The following is a 24,593-nucleotide window of genomic DNA, read 5'->3' on the forward strand; positions in this document are numbered from 1 at the left end:
TGCGATCATTTGACAGGTACCGTCTCCACTCACGCAAATAAGCTTTTTTCTTGGCACGAGCTTTGGAATTATCCTAAAGAAATTCGCTTACTCGCTCTCCGTCGTGTATGCTCTCTCGCTCGCGCTGACCCTCTGTCTGCCGTCTGACACTTCGCGCGGCACACGGAGTCGTCAAAAATATAGAAATTTTGTATATTTTCGGTGCTACGAGACGTCCGTTTTCGTTCGTGCGAAATTTCCTATTTCCTATTTTAGTTGTCCAAAACCAAAGAGACAGAAAGCAAAAATTGTCGTGTGCCTGGCGACTGGAGTTACGAGGCGTGAAGTGTTGTACGGCCGTGGCGTGCGTGTGTTGCATTTTCGCTGGAATTCAGTGGTGCGTTGGTCCTTTCGCGGATTCTCAATTGGCTGTGACTCGCGGCGGAAAAAAAAGTGGCAAAAGCAACGAAAAGCGAGAAAAGTGGTGCGAAGTGTGTGGGAATTTGGTGCTCGGCGGTGCGCGCTGTGCGTATCCGCACTCTCCAGAAACGTCAAAAACAAGGCGATCCTAAATGGTAAATATTTAATCAATGAACAATTGTTTAGGCTGAGTTTGCACGGAAAACGGTGTAAACAGTGATTCCCGCTAGCATGTAATGGACTTGGCAGTGATTCAATGCCGTAGAGCCGTTGGAAAACGGAATTTTCAGGCCAGGTCGCGGTGACCTGTTTTGTAATCATTTTCGCAACATTTGGTGTCTTGCGTGGATTGTCAAACTCGGCGATTCGAGGAAAACACTGACCTGGACAACCTCCTTGTTTGCAGTTGAGTTTTCTCCTTGAATTTACGACTATCTATGTCGCTGTTTCTACCTTCCGCTGCAGCGAGCTGTTTATGTCACGCGGAAAGAGGTCAGGGCGGCTGCGGCACCACTCGAGGGGCTCACTCGCTGGATGATATCATCGCTTTGATTGGTGCGCGGCCATAGATAAGAACTAGCGGTTTACGCCGAGTTCAACGACTGGAATTTCTGTAAGAAAACTTCTTCTGCATTGCACGTGTTGTATGCGGATTTAGTTTTCCGAATGGTGCATCGGTGGCACGTCGACGGGCCCCAGATCAACATGAATCCCTTCCGGAGTCTGTCGAGTCCTCCTTCGCCTTCCATTCATGACTCCCGTCGAAGTTAGAACCGCAAATTGCCCACATAATCCACAAAAATAAATATTGCTCCCAATTATCGTTGGCGCGCTTACGCACTATTGACCGCAATAGATAAAAAATAAATTGTTTCGGTGCCACTCTCGCTTGATTACATAAAACCTCGGCCGCCCCCCAACATCCACTGCAACCCCCGATATCAACAAATTTGCTTTTTTTTCAAATTTCAATTCTCAATTTTAGTTTCTCGCTTGTATTATTCTAATTTTGCTATTTTTAGGGGACACTCTACGCGCTCGCAGGCAACGGTGGTGTTCTTTGGGCAACTACCACGGCAGCAAACGCCGCTTTCGCCCATTCATGCCGACGATAGAGTTGCAGAAGGGGCGGCTGCGTGTCCTCTTATAGTGGATGTTTGCTGTCAGTTACATCGCGTTTTATGATTTCATTAATTACTTGATGACTACCGTTTACGCACCATCCGCGCGAAACCTCGTTAATAGGAGAATAAATAGATTTGTTAAGAGAACGGATGGACGCGGTCACGGGTTCTGTTGATTTTGTCGTAATTTAGTTAGCACTCGGAGGCTTTGCAAATGTGGAACCGGGAAAATAGTAGAATGGAAGAGAATCTCAGAGGCTCTAATCAAATTTGGGTCCATCAAAGTATTATTTCTATGTTTATTCCTTCTGGTGACTGGTTTTCCACAATTTTATTCCTTCGTTTCATGCCTGTTAGTGCTAATATCGCGCTTTACAAAAGTCTTCAAGTTCTACGTGAACGTTGACTTCTTTCATTATATTGTCAGCTCAAGAGTTATGTAACTTTCCAAATTGTAATGTTTGGTGCCAAAACGTCTAAATTATCTAATACGAAAGATTATCTACGCACCAGAAGAGACATCGGATGTAGAGAAGAAGGAGGCTCTCTATGAGCAACTACATGCAGTTCAGCAGTGGCTTCCTAAAGCTACTACTCGACTATGTTATTATATTTGTTCACAGAACTTCCCATAAAGTGGGTTTCGACTAACTGGCACCCAGCAGCAAATCAGATCAATAAAATCGTGGTCAGCAGTAGATTTAGGAGTTGACTTCTGGTTCAGAGTGACAAAGTGATATTGGTCTTGAATCATATATTCCCCAGTGAATGGAAGAAGGAGATGAGCCAGTGGTAATGGCGTTTTCATACTACTTACTGTCGGAAAGATCATCATCCACGTCGCAACAACCGGTATCCGGTCTAGGCGTGCCTTAGTAAGGAACTCCGGGTTTGCACAGCGCTACCAATTCGGTATCCCTAAAAGCTATCTGGTGTCCTAGCCCACGCCATCGTTCCATCTCAGGCAGGGTTGCTTCGTATTCTTTTTCTACCATAGTTGTTGCCCTTATAGACTTTCCGCGCGCCCACCGCAACCTATTGATCTGGATTTTATCCACTATCAGACGGTCGTGATATCGCTCATAGATTTCGTCGTTATGTAGGCTACGGAATTGTCCACCCTCATGTAAGAGGCCAAAAATTCTTTGGATAATTTTTCTCTCGAACGAGGCCAAGACTTCGCAACTCTTCTTGCTAAGAACCCAGGTCCCCAAGGAATACATGAGGACTGGCAAGATCACAGTCTTTTACACTGAGAGCTTCGACCCTATGGAATTAGCTATTATCGGTTGTGATTTTCGACCCTAAATAGGAGAAACTATCAACGGTCTCAAAGTAGTAGTCTCCTGTCTTCGTTGTTTTCGTTTGACCAGTGCGATTCGATGTTGTTCGTTCTTTCGGTTTTGGCGTTGACGTTACCACAATGTACTTCGTCTTGCCTTCATTAATGTGCAGCACACGGTAGGAAGAAGGTAGACTGTTTAGCTCAGGTTGTTCTTCCCATAATGTCAATGTCGCCAGCGTAGGTCAGTAGTTGGGTGGATTTGAAGAAGAGGGTGCCTCTCGCATTTACATCTGCATCACGAATGACGTTCATCAGGGCCAGGTTGAAGAGGACACATATTAGGGCATCCCTTTGCCTTAGACCGTTGTTGATGTTGAAGAGTCTCGAGAGTGATCCTGCTGCTTTTATCTGGCCTCGTACATTGTTCAGGCTCAGCTCAGTTAGTCTTATCAATTTCGTCGGGATACCGAATTCTGTCATGGTCGTGTACAGTTTTACCCTGGCTATGCTGTCATAGACGGCTTTAAAGTCGACAAAAAGATGGTCCAACTGATGGTCATATTTCAGCAGTGTTTCCATCGCTCTCTGCAGAGAAAAAATCTGATCTGTTGCTGATTAGTCTGGAGTGAAACCTCTTTGGTATGAGCCAATGATGTTCTGACATGTATGGGACAGATAATGCCTCGTTGCCAGTCGTTAGGCTTTGATTCGATGTCCCACACCTTGAGTATCAGTTGATGAACCGCTTTATGTAATTCTCGGCGGGTGCCCGCGTTCTTTGAGAATGCAACATTACTCGGTATGCATAATTCTTCCATTCCGTTCCTAGCTTTGATTCATCGTCGAACCAGCCGTTCTGACTTCCCTTGCGGCCGAGGTCAAGTATGTTTGCAGCCGTATCATTGATAACGCTTTCAGGTGGTTGTGAAAATCATCATTTGTTGATGCTTCATCTCCAAGACATCTGTTAGCGTCGGTTATTGCTGCATCAATTTCCTTTTATAGGTGTTATGTTCAGTATTCACTCTGACTTGATTATCAGAGGGGATTGTAGGCGGTGTTGTGATTCGAGCCTGAAGCACTATGCCAACGAGATAGTGATCCGAGTCTATATTGGCCCCCCTATTTGCTCTGACATTCATCAAGACCGAGAGGTGATCTCTGATTTTGATATCATACTTGGGACAGGCTTCGAAGGTCCGCTCAACTGCTTCGTAGAAGGTATCCTTCTCCGACTCTGTAGTTGCGTGAATGTTTATGAGGCTTATATTTCTAAATTTGCCTCGCAATCGCAGAGTGCATAACCTTTCGCTTATATTTTCAAACCCGATAACATCAGGTTGCATTTTTTGGCTGACTAAGAAACCTACTCCGAGCGCATGGTTTACTGGATGGCCGCTATAATATATGGTGTATTGGCTCTTCTCCAGAAAACCGGCCCATGTCCAGCGGACAACTTGCAACGCTGTTACATCAGCTCGGATTCCCAAGATTTTCATACGAATGGAAAAAGCCGATCTGCAGTAACTGCGGGTGCAGCAATAAATAACTCTACGGGGAGACAGACAAGCCCAGCGGATTTACTCCGTTACTCTCTTTACTCCCTCTCGTTACGGCGGACACTACGCTGAATTTCTCGGGATTTTGCTCGGTATCGGAGTTTGAGCTTATCACGCTCACCGTCACTCGCAGCAGTCAGTGGAGCCTTCAACCCCTTCCGTTCATTGACCCACTTTCACGACTCCACAGTTAGCCAGATCTGACGCCCCTTCGAGACGTGGCCGACGACCTGTGTAGCACCCGAGAAAAAAGCATTTTTGATGGTGATCCATTGTTCATCGATATTCTCAGGCGGGTTACTCGTTAGATCAGCAAAATAGCTCTTCCACTGTCGAGCGACAGGTGGGTCGTACAAATGGGTAAATGGGGGTGATCCCTTTCTGGGACGATGTCAGCGCCTCTCTTGTTACACACATCCAGAAGACAATTCCTAAATTTTCTGTTAATCGCAAAGTGATCAATCTGATTGCATGTACGGGGTCGGTCAGTTGAAACCCAACTGACCTTATGGCATGCTCTGGGCTCGAGCAATGTGCCACCAATGGCGGTTGAAGTTGCAGAAATCCACGAATCTCCCGCCGGTCGCCAAGACCGTACTTTCCCATCACATGTCCGAGCAAGGTGTTGTCAGATCCAGACCTTTAGGAAGCTTCCCTTGAACCGCGTTTAATTGCTCGTGAAAAGCATCATTCTCCACTCCATCTAAAGTCTCCGTTGGTGCGTAGCATTGCACAATTGTGATGCTCGTTAACCTGAAGCGGAATCTTCTAGTTAGAAGTCTGTCAGAGACCGACTCCCAATGCAAGAGAGCGCACCTTGCGGCAGCAATCAGAAACAACCCGACCCCGGGTTCACGTCTGCTACCACCTGGTCTTCCAAAGTACAAATGCATATTGCATTTAGTGTGAACAGAAGAGCTCTCCAGAGACCCACCATCTTACTTCGTTTTGGCCCAGGATGTCCAGTTTATATCGCTGGAATTCCCGCTCAAGTAGTAGAAAGTGCGAATTCTGAGGAGCGTGTGCACATTCCGAAAACCAATGATAGTCCGTTTTCGATAGCCAAATATCGTCGCCGTGAGGTTAGTCCCTATCCGAGGCATTGTTGACATTTCCCCACAAATTTCTATCCCTTTTAGTCATCTCATACGACCAGCAGGGAAGACCTTGTTTCTATTTCTAAACCCCAACCCACAGGGCGTACTTGCATTTGGTCTGATCCAATTTAATCTTCGGGCTGGGCGGTGAAAGGCGCCAAATTGATGTTCCTTTTGAAATTTCGACGAAACCACCAAACAAGTGTCGAATTCCTCGACAAAATAAGCTGCAGTCATGTACAGTGCTCAATCATGTTCATTCGATGATATTTGTTGATCAATTGAGAACAGGAATCCTTCACGTGTTCAACACAGAAAAGGAAGAAAGACGCTTCCAAGTTGCCGAAAAGCATTGTGTTTGGAATCAGCATTCAATTGCAAAATTCGTCCACGCTCCTGGTGATTCTCAAATGTTGTGATGAAGTGTTTCCTTCCATTTGCAAGGAATTTGTTTAAGAATCGAACGTGTTCCATTTACACTTAATTCGCAACAGCATTAGTGATGGAAATTGTTGACGTTGCATAAACATTTTTTTTCTGTCAACGACGCCTTAAAGTTCTGAGTCCTTGTGCAACGAAAGATGTTCCCATTGATAGCGTTGAATGTTGCGTAATTCAATCTTAATATAGGACATTCTGGCTTTTTGAAATCAATACAACTGTCTTATATCTTTTTCATGCACACTTTCAGTTTCAAGTTTCATAAATTTTTTTTCCAGGACAATATTGTTCGTAACCCATTTTACTTTTGTTCCTTCACTTATTTATTCAACACGTATTGTGCCAGAGGAGGAAGTTAACTTGCTTTAAGAATCATATTAACTGTATAATCAAATAATATCTATTACACGCTTAGTGTAAATATGTTTATAATATTTTGGCTCTGTACAATGTAGTTCTCTAGGCCAACCCAGCGTAACACATTCAGCAATTTGGGCGGGATCAGGATCGCCACTCCTCTCACTGGTTGAAGTGACCCCATTGCTATCGCAATACCTCGATAGTGTCTTCATTTTGGACATGATTATATTAGTTGCACCACAGTTCTAGCATTACCACGGTTACTTTCATTATCCTTGGTAGCTTAGCAGAATTAGTGGCGGAATCGGTGAGCGGTGATGAAACCATAGAAAGCAACATTTAATTGGTTCGTTCGATAGATAACCTATTCACTACCATTTGGGCTTCTAATCAATACACACACAATCAGGGTTGATTATTTTAATCATTTCATTTCAATCAATGATTTAATTTTTCACAAAAATCAACCCCAAAATAGGCGTTAGTTGACCCTGCTCATCTATGCTTCTTAACTGTGATTCTCACCACTGAAATGGTTTATATTTTTTATTATTTCCCCTGCAAATATTACTTATTTGTATCGGACAGCTCAAATATAATCATTAAAGCCAATAGGCAGTAATTATCAACGACAGTAGTACTACTTATCGCAATTGGCTTTTAGATTTTTTATAAATCTTAGGCTGACATATTTTATTGCAAAACCATGTCCTCTAGCATCATTCAGTAAAAATGAAAGGGAATTCAGTGCCATCCAAAACCAAAGGGTACTCAAAGAATCCCCCTGGAAAATTCCCCTCCGTATATAGATAAGCTCTGAGGTATTAACACCCTCAGATGTACGCACTGATAAGATGGTATGCCACCCTATCATGACTGTCGTCAAAAATTTTATTAGTTTCGGATCAATGCGATGCAGATGTAAGATATCAATTAGCCAGGTATTCGGAACGCTGTCGAAAGCCTTGGCATAATCGGTATAGCAACTAATGTTTTTTTGGTCTCTAGTTGCTTGTCTTACAAATACCGAGTCGATAATGGGTTTGCAGCCCCTTGACGCAATTCGGCAGCTCTTTTGCTCCTCGGACAGAATGTGTTGGTTTCAAAGTGCGTGACCCTTCTATTGATAATGAATGTTATGAATTTGTAGAGGGTTGGTAAGCAGGTAACTGGTCGCTCTGCGGGGTCCGGCACCGTGTCTTTTTCGGGACAAGGAAGGGCGAAAATTCCTCCGGCAAACTAATGATTTGATTTATGCTATATGCCAACCGGCTTTGTAACTTGGTAAGTTTCTTGCACCAGAAATTCTGCACCCGATCCAGTTCTTTGAGCTGTTTATGGCCCGTCGAACTTCCTCTTCGGTAACATCCGCAAAATTCATGCCATTCGGTGATCCACCCAGCATCCTGCGCGGGTAACCTCCAAAGTCCACCCTAATATTGTTTCGCTTCCATCACAAAACTGTACTGTCTGGACGCTTTGTTGGGATTCGTTAACTGATCTGAAAAAACTCCGCTGTTTCCTCGCGTAAGTTGCATTCTGTTCGTGAGTGAAAAACGATTGAATAGAATCGTCTATTTCCTATTATTAACGACTAACATAATTTGAATGGTTTCAAAAAGTTTTTTGGCGAGGTTCGCGGGGAGCCTAAAACACGATACGCTGAAAACTTTAAAGAAACATCATCATTAATGACACCACCCATGCCTTTATATGACCTGCATTTAAATATAGCAGATGGTGTCCATTTTACTTTGTAGACCATAAAATGGACTCTAACTACTATTGGGGCTTGGAGAATATGCTTTTAGATTTTGGTGATGGTCTATGGAGTTTAGACTGGTCATTTCAAGAGGACAATGCAGTAGTACACATTTTGAACTACACTACAAAACTTCATTCATTTTCGGCGACATTGCAATGATGGAATGGCCGGCTGATAGTGCTGATGTAATAAATGGTTGCCATTGGGTAGGTAGCGTGTCAACCACATCTACGCGCCATCGTTCACGGTTGCTTGAAATACACTTCAGTTCCCCACACGTGTGATGCCCGTACTCCTTCTCCACTGTTCTGTTCCAAGTGGGTTTGGGGCGACTCACTCGTCACCTTCGAAGAGTGGATTTCACTTCATAGCATAATAGCTAGCAATGTAATTGTCATTCCTCCTTAATATGCGAACTATCCACTGCCACTTCTGTCTTCCTATCATCAACCAAATTCTCCGTTTGTAACAGTATTAGGCTCGCGTACCACAATGGTACGGAAAAAACAGGCATTCACGAAGGCTTGGAGCTTTTGAGTAACAGTGGGGTTCACCTTCCATGTCCTAATCCCATATAGCAACACAGAAAAAACACTTGCACAGAACAGTCTCAAATTGATCTTGGTGTTAAGATCACTGTCCAGTCCACCATCCAGTTAGGTGCTACGGACACCACACTTCCTAATATACAAATAAATCGACGCCTTCGATGCTTTGCCCATTAATGGAGATCGAGAGAGTGTGAAGGGCCACCAGACTGAAAGCCGTGGTTTTGTTCGTGTTAGTCTTCAGTTCAACTCTACTTACCTCTGTTTCCAAATTCAGAGCTGTTTAATCAAGGTCTATGACTTGACAAGAGAGCAAACAAATGTCATCACCGTAATTGAGGTTTTTGAGAGAAGATGTCATCGTCCATTAAAGTCCTCCGCGTCTTCCGGACAAGGCAGAATGAAGAATGTAACCGATAACAAGAAGAAATAATATCGGTGACAGGATGCAATCCTGGCGGACTCCGCTTTGGACCTCAAAATCATCCGAGATTTTAAGTTGGTGCAGCACGTGATATTTTGCGCAATCATATGTCGCTCTAATAATAGCTGTTAATTTCTTCGGAATGTCCCTCCTGGGTAGAAAGATAGAAGATACGGAATAGATCGAAGTCTGTCAAAAACTGGCTCCCAGGTGGAGAGACCGCGCCTTACGGTAGTCGTGAAAAACAAGCCAACACCGGATTCGTGTCTGCCATCACTTGGCTTTCCAGAGTTCAAAAACAAATTACCGCTCCAGAATGCCGCTTAGGCCCAGAATGTTCAGCTTAAATCGTTCAAATTACCTTACTACCGTTGTAGTTCTGTAATAAATGTTCTTTCTGTTCGGTATGATTATTTATTTGTATTATGTGTGAATCTAACAAAATACGAAGTTTAGGATGTTCGGCAGTAAAATAATACCTCACTTTCCGGGCTGTGTCTTTTCATAAGGCTCTTCTTTAACCTCCCCAATTTCAACGTCCTTAGATCAATTATAGCAAATAAATGAAAACAGCTATTGATCAATTGTGATTTGATAATGAAAATTTAATCTGAATAGCTTCAGGTTTCTAGTCTCGCCTGTAACTGATTAAGATTAACGATAGGAATACATATTTTCGGCTTTTATTTTCTATCCACGAGACTTTGATGCCTTTAACTTGAACTCAGTCCCAGATTATTAATTGCAAATGTCATTTTTCATTACCAGCACTGCGATAACATTGTGTAATAATTTATTTATAAACTATCGCTCCGTTTCTGTCACACTTGTAATGAATTTCTTATCACAGAGCATGGGAAAAGCAATGTGGCTACCAATGAACTAGCTGCTTGGTTGTAGGCAGTTATCGCGCAATTACATAGGTGGAATTTGCTGGCCCTGTGTGTGTAGATATCGCTAATTAGCACTTTCTGTATTTCTCTTAACGGGGAGGGGGATCGTACTTCTTCATCCAATTCACGCTTCCGAAGCCCCATGACATCACTGCGTTCAGTGCAATTTGGTATTTCTCTGCAATGGTTTAGTAATGAATTCATAATGATTTTTGAGTGAATGTCACGTCACAGTTTACCTTTGCTAGATCTCCTTGCTGACCTCTAGCTATTCTCTTCGTTCGTCAGCTTAACTGATTTGAATTGAAACTACAAACGCCTGAAGAGCTAAATTTAAAATTATTTTCGATTAATAGAGTCCAATTAAGGCGAGTAAGGCTCCATTTTGGATGGATATATACATACAATGTTTGTACCTCCTGGAACGTTTACAAATATCGAAATATCTTTGAAGCTCTTCACTAGATCAAAGTTAAATTTATCATTCATATTATTATTATTATTAGCATCCTTTAACTAGGTTAACTCTATTCCAATGGGTGGTTCTTATATTTGTTTGGTTGGCTTACCCGGCCTTCGCTCTAAGTGACTCTACCTATGTATGCCTGCCTTGTCAATACCGCGGTATTTTGTATGTTTACCGGGAAAATGATCGACAGTGATCTCCTCTGACTTTATTGGGACGTTTACATTTAGCTGATAGTCGGGTTGAATTTCGCGTCCTACAGTATATCAGCTTAAGTTCATCAAGAGGCTGACAAATTAGAACAACTTGGCACCGAAAAGACCGAAAACTAACTGAGTGAATTTGATGGTAATTATGGCAACTCTGAAACTATTGCTATTGATCATTTCATCATTAAAAGGTGGCGCACCCAAAAATCGTCCAACAATGCTGAAAAAATCTGAAAACGTAATACGGGGAATGGGAATAAATTTCGCATATTTTGATTCGAGGGGCTGAAAAAGTCTAAAATATCTAACTTCCGCGCCTTCGTGCCTGGGTGGGCAAACTATCAATTATTGTTTGGAATAACAATTTTCATATTGCATGCTTATACCAAATTTCGTACTTCTAGCATGAACTTAAGGGGGATCTCCGGTTAAATTTCTAAAATATGCTAATAACTATTATTAGCTTTATTTGTTCAGATTTCGGACGGGAGGTTTTGAGGTCTAGATTTCGTTTAGATACACCACTGTGATTTTGTTCAGATTTTTCGATTGGATAAGTTCTGAGAACGAGACCTGTTACATTTTTTGAGGGTCATATTTTGAGCCCTCACTTCCTCACGTTTCCCCCGATATCATGGGGGACCAGTTTTGAAAAGTGCTAACCGAACCCTTTCATTTGACACCCCACATGGCCACATTCTGTGAAACAAATGTTGCACCCTTCATTCACATGCATGGTGAGCCCCCACTTAAACCAACACCCACGATAACTCGCATGAATGGAATAAAATTATGTATATGATCTTCCGAGTTATATCGGCAGATGCCGAATTTAACCTAATACTGTCACCAACCGCCAAGCATTTAGGCTTGGACGATCCTACCTACTTAAAAGAAAGGAGCACTGGTGGTGGTGGCCGGTGGAACATTAGTAAGAGTAGACAATATGAGTCCGAATAGCGAAAAAATGCAAGATACATATGCCAAACTAACATAAACATGATGATGAAGAGATCAGCCTAAGATTTACTATTATTAATAATCTACAAGCCAATTGCGATAGCTAATGCTGCTGCGTTTGAACTACTGCTTTCAATAATTAAATTTAAGCTGGTCCATTCAAATAATGTTTGCGGAGGAAATAATTAAAAATATAAAACAATTTTCTATTTGGTTTGTTTGCATTTTATTGTTCCAATCCAATCTTCAGAGCAGGCTGGATAGTAATCAAGCGGCATAATTTGTCTTCCTATCTAAGTATTTTAGTAAATAGTTCGTGTTGATTGATTTTCTTATTCATTTGTAGCCTCCATCAATTAATGAAAATTGTGCATTTAAATAAGTATTTTTATTTTATGTGACTGATTAAATTATTATAATGTTAAATAATCTAAGAACTTTTATGAAAAAAATCAGATTTGATTTAAATAATGATTTGCTATGCCCGGTACCGAAAACAGCACTGCCTGGAGCCTCTGTTGGGATTCATTGAGTGATCTGAAAAAGCTTCGCTGGTTCCACGCGTATGTTGCATTCCGGGCACGTCTGGAATGACTTTCCCCATACCGTCGCAACCGGCTGCATATGGCAGGTGTGTTATTGATGCCGCCGCCTCTGCCCCCATCGACTCTTGGTCACCAGTTTCCAGGATGAGATCAAGTTGAACACGTTCCCTGATGATGGCCGCTGTCTGGTACAACAAGGGGTTAGCTTTTATACGTGCCCCGCAATTTTTTCATAGTAGGAGTGGATAATAAAGAGATTCATATCCTCAGTCCACTGCGTCGGCTACCTATGCGAACCTGCTGAAGTGATCGGCACAATTTGTGACAAAACAGCTACGACATTCGGAGTCACACTCCTGGTCATCGCGGTGCCTAGACGTCGAACCGATTAGCGGTTTCCACCGCGGACACCAGCAAACTAACGAACAATGTGTCATCAATGACGAAGCGGTGGAAGTTACAGATATCCACAAAACCTTCCACCATTATTGTTACATTAGCCAAAACCATCTACCCCATCACATGTCTGAACAAGATGTTAGCCCAGTTTGGCATTCAGATCACCCATTACGATCACAACGTACAATTGTTATGCTTCTTAACTTGGACCGGAATCTTGCAGTTAGAAATCTGTCAGAAACCCGCTCCTAGATCAAGAAAGCGCGCCTTGCGGTAGCCACCAAAAGTAACCCATCATCGGATTCGAAAAATTTGAACAGAAAAATTCATTACATAAGGTCCAGAAGGGAGCGGTAAAAATAATAGTTGAACTGCTATCTCGTTCAACAATAAACAAACACGAAAAAATATTTGGGTATAAAACATTAACAAAGGAAGATTCAATATTTGCTTTTGTGTTCAGTGGGCACCTTAGTAACTGCTTCGCAAAGATGTTTCAACAGGATCACAAGCTTTTGATGCCTTTCAACAGGGATCGTCTTTTAGGAACGTTCTACTACAGTTCACATATTATTTTTTGGTTTTTGACTCCAAACATCTTTTTTGACGTCCGTCTAAAGATTCCCTATTGGATGGAGGTCAAGCCTTCTACCTTCTACCCTTATGTTTTAGAGGAGGAGGAGGATAACTTCCTTCAAAATAGCTGCATAGACATTTTGATCCATGGTTATGGATCCTTGCTTCGTGTTTAATCGCTTTCGTTGTCAAACGAAAATTGTATTTACAAATATAGTCCATCGAATATTTATCCATTTTTGGAAGGGTAATTTCACATGTTTTGTAAATCGATTTCATTTTGCAGCGTGTGTTGCTATGAAAAGTGGCTCATATCTTGGAATTCAGTCAATTGAATGTAAGAAATGATATCGATAGGAATATATCGTGTGATGTCACATTGCTAATTTTTTCTGCCAGTCCAGATAGTTCGCGCTACGCAAGTCAAAAGTCCTTTAATTTAAGGACAACCTGACCTTCTCGGCGCAAAACCGGGATGTCTGGAGTTCCTTATTAAGGCAGGCCTAGACCGGATACCGGTTGTTGCGCCGTTGATGATGACGATGATGACCTTCTTTGTAATATGCTTTATTTTTGTGTCTTTATTACATCGATCTTAACGTTTTTTCTTAAAGAAACTCATTTACTTCGAAAAAACTGCGCCCGTATTAAAGGCGTAAGGAAGTTTAAAACTACTTACTTAGGCTAACTTAACCTAACATGATTATTTAAAAACTATTTTTTACAATTAACACATTACATTTCTTGTGCTTGTCCTCTATGTACTTCCACCAGGAAAGGAGTGCCAAAGAGGGAGAAAATTTAGGATTTAAAGATGGAATTCACTATTTTGCAGGACCGAACCTGGCCAACAGGGTTATTTTACCCTGCTGATGCAGTCTTCTAACGTTAGATTTGTATAGTTTTCCGTTCTCTCGAAAAACCTTCCCATGAGATTGAGAGCGAATTCTCTGAGTAATCTGACTTGGTTCGCCGAGATACTTCGGCTTTCCGGCGCATTTTTTGGTTTTCCAATTGTAAGACTATCTAGTGCATTGTGAGTATATCCGTTGTTCGAAGGTGTGAGGAATAAACTAATGTGTCATCGGCAAAATGAAACAGATCAGTGCCGATTTCAGCCGTGAAAATGTTATACAGGATTACGCAGATCGTCTAGACGATAGCAAGTCCTATGATCGGGGTAGGGAACTGATTTTCACATAATTTATAAATGAGGCCGTTTTCCCACATTGAGTCAAAGGCTTTTTTTGCCAGGCATGCCACCGCATAATTTACAATTGAAAGTTGGATCTCCGATTATCTTGCTTCGTAGTTTGAACCCGCCACGGCTGTGCAACGGTACGCGATTAGTCATTCAAAAATTGGCAAGTTCCGAGGTGAAAATATATTAATACCACGGATTCCTATTATACCTACAGATGTGCCAATTCAATTAAAACGTATTCAGTTTCCGATTAGATTGTCATTTGCAATGACTATCAACAAATCCCAAGGCCAAACGATGTTTGTTTGTGGCTTAGATTTAAGCACACCATGTTTTCACACGGACAGTTATACGTGGCATGCTCTCGAGTGAGTAAACCACCCAGTTTGTTTCTGTTAGCTAAAGATGGGCTAACAAAAAATATTGTTCACGCTATAGCATTAAAAGATTGATATTGTTTGTTAGTGTTACTGTCGTAATTAATTAATGATATATAATTTTGAGGAATACAAATTATAATAACTTAAAAATAATAATGTTTGGCGTTTGTTATTTTTATATTCCCTCATCGTTCACAGCGTAACATGCCTATTTCACGCATATACCACATCCTTACACACTTCCAATAAGTTAGTTATTTTTGTCTACACTAGAAATTACCTAGAAATAATTTATATGGCAAAACTACATTTGCCGGGTCATCTAGTGTCTTTATAAAGGAAATGCACAAAACCTTTCATACGTGAACCGTCCAGCTTCCAGTTCCCCGACTTATTATTATGTACGTATATCTGTCTCTACTGCTATTATATTTTTTCGAGAAACGCGTTTGGAAAAATACTAGCACCGGGTTTACTCTGATGCTTAACCAAAGTCGCTTTTTGGCCATACATTTGGGTGAGAAAGAAAAGCAAGAAAAGTAAGAACGAAAGATTAATTTTATTTAACTTCATTGACCGTATCAAGTAACATGTTATTGCTTAAAACCAATGTAAATTGCAATTAAAAATTACACTCTGCTAACTAGTTCCCTTCCCAAATGTATATATATGCTTTTTGACATGTGAGAAATCGACAAACAGCAAAACGAGCAGTGCGCGCGTAAAAATGCTAATTCTGTAAGTGACCCGGCAATGTATTGAGGGAACTGGTGTAAATTTGCACAAGTTTATTGCGATTCCATAGATCCAAATGTTGATTTAGACCAGAAGTTAAAACGATCGATTTCCTTTGATTAACATTATGACGAGAATAAATATGTGGATTGTTTTGGAGAAGCACGATGTCCTGCTCAATTTGTTTGGGCTCTCGCTTGAAATTCATTTTGACTTGCTGAATCGTTAAGAGCAGATAGACCTTGATAAAGTTGCTGCAGTTTTTGCCAATTTAATTTTATACCGCTACGTTACGGTAATGCTGACTCAATCGGGATACTGTCACGACTAGGAAGTGCGAAGTTTTTGGCCAGCGAAACCTATAGCCTCGAGTAAATCGGATGACAGGCAAACAGTAATTGAATCGATTTTAATAAGGATTTTTTATACAAGAACTAACGTTATTGTGAAGTTGTAACAATTGTTATCATTATTTATTATAATTAAACCATAAAAATCAGGGCAGACTGTGGCACTACAACTGTTTTTCAAATCAAAGAGACTAGAAAAAACTAGTATTACCCTCAATTTTTTACCAGCGACCCTTCCACCTCCTTACTTGTTCCTGCATGCCCTATGCCGATGACCTTAAGCTGTTTTTCGCTATATCGTCGCATACGGACTGTGTTCCTCTTCAATCTAACCTAGACATTTTGGTTCGTTGGTGCTCTGCTAGTGGTTTAGCGATAAACGGCAGAAAATGTGACTCTACGTGCTACTCGCTTAAATCCGCATCCACTTCCTCCTACTCTCTTAACATACATTCTTTATCATACCAAAACTCGATTCCACAGTTAGATACTAGACAGCTACCTCACTCCCCCTTGCCCCTCAAGGGGGGAAATCAGTGCGAGTACACACGATTTCAAATTGTTTTGCCCTTGAGCATGAGCGAGATGTACCGAAAACCCGATCAGCTGTGTTTGACATACCGCCCGGACTTGCCAATGTATTGGTGAGATTGGCAAGTTTTTGCTTATGTATAAGTGAATACGTGAAACAACTTTTTGCTATATGGGTGAGCACGCCGTAGTACCAGAATAGCAAAAGCTCACCGATCTCTCTCTTACCAATACGATTTGACGAAGATTATGCCTTTTCCTTGTTTAGCATATCTGATGTGTACAGATAAGCTTCTGCAAGCACATTTGCAAGTGGGGTCATTTTTGTAAGGATACTGCCTATAGTAGATCTACTGTGCTCGATTCAAGATCTTAGAGTTACTTTCAATGAGAAGCTCCGCTTCGGTACCCATTGACTCGGAAGTCACCAATCGAGCAACAAAATTGACAGGCTTTATATTTCGCTCCTCCTCTGATTTTGACTTCATTCAACTCTCCTTAGCTCTCTTCCTTCGTGAAGAGTATCCTTGCCTACTGCTCCGTGATCTGGTCACATTTCCATAATTGTGATTGTCTTGCCCTTGAAAATGTACAACGTAAATTCACCCGTTCTCTCTTCTTTAAGCAAAAATTCCCTCCTCCGCTTTCTGAAGGGAAGAAGGAAAGGCGCTTCCTACAATAGCATACAGCCTATCTGGATTTATGCACATTTTTAAGATTTTGGTTGTTACAACGCGTAACAGCTTGGTCATTTAAACTTCTTTAAGTAGTTCTAAGCATAGGTTAAGATTATTACTTTCTTCTCTTCCTGAGGGCAATAAGTAACTGGAGTTTATTCTGTTTATTGCCCGTTTAATAAATAAAGAAATTCAGTCACAGTCCTGGTTTTCCATAATTGTAGAAAATAATTGGATCATTTCTACGGCCCGGAATTTCCTAAAACAAACATCAAAAGGTCCAATAATATAGGTATCTTCAGATTTGAAAAAATCGTTTTTCCTTTCTCATTCAGATTAATTATAAGAATCACAGTAAGCCAATTTTAATAAAATTGTTGTCACAAAACTTAAAAAGGTATTGTCTTACTCCTATTTTATTGTTGATATAATATATTCTAAGTAATTTTTTAGCAACAAATTGTCGAATATGGTAGCAATTTAGATGTTATTTTAATTATTTGTTTATGATATCTCCTGAACTATCTACATTCATCTAATGGAAAACCAACAATTATATCATAGACACACATCAGGTGTTAGGAAGCTCATCACTCTTGCTATTGCTAAATTGAAGGACCATTCGCTTATCTTAATTTAATATAATATTATCAGCGAAGATACTTTTGGTGATTTTATTTCTGAGTCAGGCGCATGAAAATAGGCTTGGCGCATTTTGTATATATGAAATATTATACATTAACAATACATATGTATGCACGTGCTTTGTGTACATATACTTTGTTATCATTAAGTCAGATGCAAATGAACAATCGGCGGTTGTGTTTGAAACCGAGTATATTTTTGAATGCGATAAACGTTGAACGTCTGCGTCGGCGAAATGTTCTCCGAAAGCGTAACACTTACCAGACGATTGTTTTTTCTCTTTCTCGGTTTCCGGGCGTTTTTTAAGAGAATTATATAAACACATATGTATGGATTTAAAACGTTACAGTTTCATTAAATCAGCACTATTTTTGATGAAATTTTACAGCTATTATGTCTAGTATTTCTTACGAGTGCGATATCTTAGAAAAGAAAATTGCTATTGCGAAGTGGAACCTGATAATTTTCTTTTTCCGCTAATTTTTTTTGTTCGAGTTAAAGTTTTTGTAATATTTTCAAACTCATATTTCGATGCAAACTAATAAACAAGTCGGAAACCAGAAGCTCGGCGTTTCAGGTATGTAAGGTTTTGTCGATTCCTTATGAATGGTTCCACTTATATATAGCTTGTAGTGTAAATATGTTGAATATACCCGATATTCAATTCGACTTCGTACTGACATTTTATCTTTTAGCACATTTTAGTTATTTGACGGGAACAACTTTGGCATACTATAACTTTACTAATAATAGTTCGATTTCCACCAAACTTTCCAGTATGACGCTTCCTATCAAAGCCTACCTTTACGGATCTAGGGTGAACTTAAGGGTGATCCGCAGTAAATTTTCAAAATATAAAAATATACTATTATTAACTTTATTTGAACAGAATCGTAACGAAGAGTATTTTGAGGCCTAGGTACCGTTTGGTCGGACCACTATATTTTTTTTCGGATTTTTCGGTTTGGTAGTTTGTGAGAATGGGTCCTTGAAGTAATTGTCCATTTTCAACCCCCCCACTGCTCCCCTTTACAATCAAAGTCAAAACTAATATCTGATTCGAAGAGTTCATTTGATATCCTACATGACTATATTCGGTGAAAAAAAATTTTGCGCCGGTCTTTTAAGTATATGGGGACCTTCCCCACTTTAGTTGCACGTGCAGAGATCTTCTCTCTTACTGTGGCACTTTTTATAATAGGTATCTGTATATGTTTACATTTTTTCATACCCAAGTGCACCGGTGATTATTCATAGTATCCTGGGCTCCCTCTCGTTATTGTATGTGCACGCGGAACTCCAGAGCTGAATTCATGAGCCCAGATTGGCATTATGACGGCTTTGTAGAGTAGTCATTTGTACTCTAGTTATTTTCAACTTTAATTGCAGTGCTTTTGTCTCAATATGTTTCCTTCACGTTAATCTTTTATCCAGGTGCACACTTAGGTACTTCACCTTGTTTTTATGGAACTGACGTGACAGCACCTCGTTTCGGTCACGCGAATTCTCCATTTTATAAGCCACTCTCCCAAATGTCCTAAGAGGATCTGTAGAATTTTTTACGTAAGTTGAGGATCGGAGTGGGTATTTGAAATTGCCGTATAGCCTGCTGATGCTGAATTTGTCAGTTTCGGGTCAGTTGATCAACTCGGAAGTGTAGATGAAGTAGAGTGCCAGCTCAAGGGCACTGCTTGGGGAACTCCATCTTGGATGTTGTAATCGCGAGACTTGAAACTTTTGTATTTCGCCCTGAATTTGCGCTTCAAAAGAAAGAAACAAGGAAGGAATCATTTTAAAGATGTTAAAAAAAACATCTTTAAAATGATTAATAGCAGACATACGAGCTTATAGTATGCAACCCGGGTCTGATCCTTCCCACACTTAGAAATGTTCCAAGGGTTGGGGTAATAGACGAGACATAGACCACTCGCTCTTTGTCCTTTTGATAACTTTCCACATACAAAAGTTAGTTGATGTAGTGTGCGATACGCCTTACAAGTATTTTTTAAAAATCATGTTCCCGTTGATCCTTGAGGCGTAGAGAGCTAACGAGCCACAGTCGATAAGATAAATGATTACATACTTTCGGAAATTCAATCAGTTCGGTGGCTGTTAGCTCCCCACCTTCATTCCTTGTTATAGGTATGTTTGCAAGTTTCATTATGACATGCGAAAAATAGCTCATAGCACGGCTCGCTTGTTATTAGCTCATGCTTCAGATTGTTTTTTTATTTGGACTACCCCATTTTATTGTTTCCTTGTGTGAATTGAGAAATGTGAGTTTAGAAGTTTTGCTCAGATAAACTACCAGCTGCTGATCGAAAAAGTAATTATTTTGGGGAGCAATGACTGGAGAATATTTTGCATACTGAGGTGGGAGATCACAATTGTGCGTTTTCGCCTTGGAAAATTAGTTTGGAAAATGCAAACGGGTGGACTTAACCAAACTCTTTCTCTTTGACAGCCTATATCCGTAACCCATACATGCATGGCACATTAAAACCTGACTAACGAAGGAAAATATACGCGATATTAACTGAATGTAATCGAGAACGCCAAAACCAGAATAATTTCGTACTTCATATAAGCGTTTTATAAAGATTGATTTCAAGGCTCTGAAAAGTACAATGATAAACGATTTTTATTTGCGCAATGTCGACTTATATTTCGTTTATTTTTTATGATTTCTCCTCAATGTACACGTTTGCAACGTCGAATAAGAAGTTACTAATGAAACCGTGGAAACAAATCAAAGAGCCCATCATTCTGTGACTTAATCGGATCAGGAGTTTATCTTAATTTAACATAATGCTATCAGTTTAGATACTTTTGTAAATTTTATTTTTGAATCGTATCAGGCACAAAATAAACTTACCGCATTTTGTATATATGATATATTATACGCTAAATATACATATGTATTCACGTGCATTGCGTATGCTTTGTTATTAAGTCAGATGCAAATGGACAATGGGCAATTGTATTTGAAACCGAGTATATTTCTGAATGCGATAAAAATTGAATGTCTACGTTGGTATAATATTATACTTTGTGAAAGCTCAAGATAAGTGAATTTGTATATTCTTAGAAATTTGTGCATGGGAGTTTTTGTTATGGTTTACTTTTGTATGGACTGTTTTGACACTGTTTCTGTAGGCTGATGCATTCATATGCAGAAATATGGCTTATGTATTTTGAGGTTTAATATAAAAGTTCTGTCATTTTGCTTGGAAGGTCGGCAATACACAAATCAGTAGTTTTCCACACTTCTTATGTGCTAAAGTTGAAATGAAACAGTTACCTTACACTTGATTTACATATATATTAATATTTTTTCTTTTTCCTTTCAGATGACTTAGCGCTTATCTCCAGAATTATTAGACAATAAGCCCTAGCGAATTCTTCTATTTAATTAATTTCAAATATTGGTAAGTCTTTTTAATAATGGAATCTATATATATATATATATATATGAATAATAGTAAAGCTATAATTGAATCCGATTCTCCTCCTGAACCAACCTCAATCGCGGCAACGTTATCAAGCTAATGCTTGATGGCGCTGTCGCTGAAAGGGTAAATCGCAGGCGCGCTTAATTCATTGGCCTGGGTTTGACTGTCACTGTTTATGGACGTTTGTTTTCGCCTCTGTGCTTGTCTGGCTTCTGTGAGCTTATCACCTGCATGACAATAAGTGGAACAATATTGAAACTGAAAAACAGCCTTATTGATAATATCGAATGAGAAAGAATAACAATATTGAAATACTCGACAAAGGAGTGAATAAGAGCCATACAATACATACACGGATGTAGTGGTATCAGACTAAATAAAATTAGGAACCGGTCATAAGGCGGTTTAATCGAATGGTATTCTGGGCGAGTAAAGGAAGTTGACTGACATGGGCAGAGTGCAACTACTCCACACGAACTCTCTCCGTCCGTGTGTGTTGGAGCGTTAAAGTGTTTCCAAATGCGCGAACGATGTCCTGATAGTACTTGGAACCGCCCATGCTCTCCAAGCATTGACTACCTACAATGAAGAAATTATCCAATTATTGAAGACACTTAACTGCTACTTTAAATACTCACCTACCTAATTAGTGTATATAATTCGCGCACGCCGAACAGTTGGTACTGTTGATAGCTTGTGCTACCTCTCCTTTGGTTACTACATGGTAATCGAAGAACTACGCTCTTCATTACACCTATACGTAGGCATCTGCTGAGAATAACATTTTCTCACCAGGGTATGCCACGTATTGGTCAACACTGAGCAAGCATTACCTAAGATTCAGGAATGGTTGCAGTAATATCTAATAATATTGTATATTGTGGGAGAAACCTTATTTTGCATTGTCTATGGTGTAGTTTGCAATTTGGTATGCAGGATGAGTATTGGTAGTTACACGATTTCTACTATTCAAGAAATTAATGATGCTGATCGTTACGTTGCAAACGAGGTTATAGATGCAAGGGCCGGAGAGGAGAGAACAAATTTTGCCAGAAGACGATAGCGAAAGCGAAGGTACCGATGCAATCTAACAAATGATTCACTATTTCACTATTACACTTATCAAACAACAATCGCTAGAAGGCAAAGTTTAATTTAGATAAACTAAAAGAAACTGTGGACGTGCGGTCCCTTTGTGCAAATAGCGGCATCTCCTTGAAAAATTATTGCTTAAGACGGTGATGTCTTCTCTATTAGATCAAAGGAAGGGTATGCTGAGTGGCAATTTCGTTAAATGCAAAATCTGACTATTTAAAATTAAAGGATCATCAACGCATGCTAAATTAATGGCGAAACCGTGGATGAACATTTCTAAAGATACAGAGGATCGGAGGATTGAGTTTCGGCTCGTGAAAACATGGGCGAAATAAAGGGACCATGACAAATAATTCTGACAAAGGGAAATCGGTTAGACTTCAGGAATCCGGATGTCAATTATATTGGCTAATAGCCAACACCTAAAGAAATTTCGCAGCAGAAGGTGTTGCTCCAGGGCAGTTGACGCAGCGTAGTTATTCACATCTACAATTAAAATTACATTATATAATTAGGATACAATTGGATACACTATAAGTGTATCCACGGTTTTCATATACTTACTTAGAGTTTGAATTTGGTATCGGCTAGGAAATTCGTTTTGAAAGTTTTGTATCGAACAAAATTTTAATATAATCAGTTTTCCGTTTTGTATATCGATCATACGCACTTTATTTTGCGATTATAAAAATGGGTGCGTTGATCGTGAATTTTGAAACCTAGTCTCCCGATCTCGTTGAACCGGGTTCGAATCCCGGTCATCATGAATACTTCTGTTAGTTTTTATGCCGTATATACAAAAGAGAGTCTAAATTTTTCTGATATTTACTGAAATAAATTTAACAATAGCATATCACTGTATTTTTTTCAAGTTATCGTAAAATCATGCACCAAAAAGGCTTTATAAATAAAGCAGGCCATAATATTTTAAAAGAATTCAGCACTTAAATTTAGTTCGTTAATATATATAACAGTATATATAATAAATTTTTGAACTAACTTTCTTAATTGCTAATACTTGATTATATTAATAATCCTCAATGGTATCAATGAAAGCAGATATAAGATCACATTACCTATATCTGTATTCAGACGCTGCTCTTAATGCCCTTTTTCCTATGAAAAACACCGTTGTCTCATCCATTTGGTGACCTTGTTCCAGTATGTGCTGTGCGACCTCAGAGTCGATGCGAGTTTTTCGCCTACGTTTTGCTAATTCAACTGTTAAATGTTCCTTGATCGATGTTCGGACTAAGTGTTTAGTTTGTCCTATGAAGTTACATAAATAATTCTGGCATCCTGTATAGGCCGCTTTTTTTCTTCTACTTCTTAGGGTCTTCCTCGGTGCCTAATACTCTTTTCAGTGTATGATTTCTCCTTGATCCTACCGCATTAGTACCTTCCATAATGCGTCGCAAGGAGGGGAGCATTTCCGTCAAGTATGTTGTACTGGCTCGTTTTGTGCCCTTTATTCTCTCTTGCTTGAAGAAAATTGTTAAGCGATTTCGTTCCATCGTTTTTTGATTTTTTATATTAAATTATGGGTTAAGGCTGACGGCAGTCTATTTTGAATGGTTGTGTCCACAATGTATGCTTTTTCTCTATCAAACCTTCAGTTTATGTTGATGTGTATTATTAGATGCCCGGGTGATGGTATATTGTGTACTCGTTCGCTTCCTGTCTATGTCGAATTCTATGCCGTTGTTTTCCTTTATTATTTTAACACCGAGGAAGAGGATTTCTCCATTTGATTTCTTTTCCACAGTAAATTCTATGTTTGGGTGCCACTTGTTCATCCCCCTCTTTTACAATTGTCATCCACACATCTCTAGGTTTTGTGTTGTCCCCCCATTTTTTTTTTCTAAGTCTACCATGAAGATTTAACTTAATAGTGGGGATAATGGGTTTATTATTATTATTATAACATTCATTCCTGGAAGTAGTTTTCTAATATACGAGTCATCGTTATTAAAAAAATTGGGCGTTTCTTTTGTCCTGCGTTCGATTCATTCTTCTAATTTCCCTAAAGTTTGCTTCCCTGGGATGCTGGGAAATCGTATCAAATTAGAATTACTTCGTCTTTCTTGCGGAACTTTTTCAATCTTTTGATAACTTCTCATGTGTACTGTTGTGCTTTTGTGAATGTCGCCAATTTTCTGCATTTCGCATGTCAACCATTTGGCTATGTTGTACGAGAGAGAGTTCCTATGTGGTATTATTTCGATTCGATTTCGATTATGGATTTCTAGTTGACACCTCATTCTAGGACTAGGAGTGTATGGTCAGTCATTCTAAGTTGGAGTTGAAGACACAAAACATTCCCTATTGTGGTGACACTTCTAAAACTTATTAGGAAATATAGAGCTTCAACAATTGTAATGAAGGTCGCGCTTTCAGAAAGCTAATAACAATAAATGTTTGACCCAAGCACTCCATTCAACATATCAAGCAATGGATTGTAATATGCCAGTCAA

General features: G+C 39.7%; 1 protein-coding gene across 1 annotated transcript in view; it reads left to right on the forward strand.

Annotated features, from left to right (window-relative positions):
* Positions 1–130: 130 nt before the first annotated feature.
* Positions 131–24,593, forward strand: part of LOC119653222 (trafficking kinesin-binding protein milt) — a 183,560-nt gene continuing 159,097 nt past the window's right edge. Inside the window, exons 1-2 of the mRNA XM_038057802.1 lie at positions 131–554; positions 20,923–21,000. The gene's annotated coding sequence lies outside the window, so the exon portion shown is untranslated. The remainder of the gene's footprint in view (positions 555–20,922; positions 21,001–24,593) is intronic.

The sequence above is a fragment of the Hermetia illucens genome, chromosome 3 (genome assembly GCF_905115235.1).
Source record: "Hermetia illucens chromosome 3, iHerIll2.2.curated.20191125, whole genome shotgun sequence".
Taxonomy (NCBI): domain Eukaryota; kingdom Metazoa; phylum Arthropoda; class Insecta; order Diptera; family Stratiomyidae; genus Hermetia; species Hermetia illucens.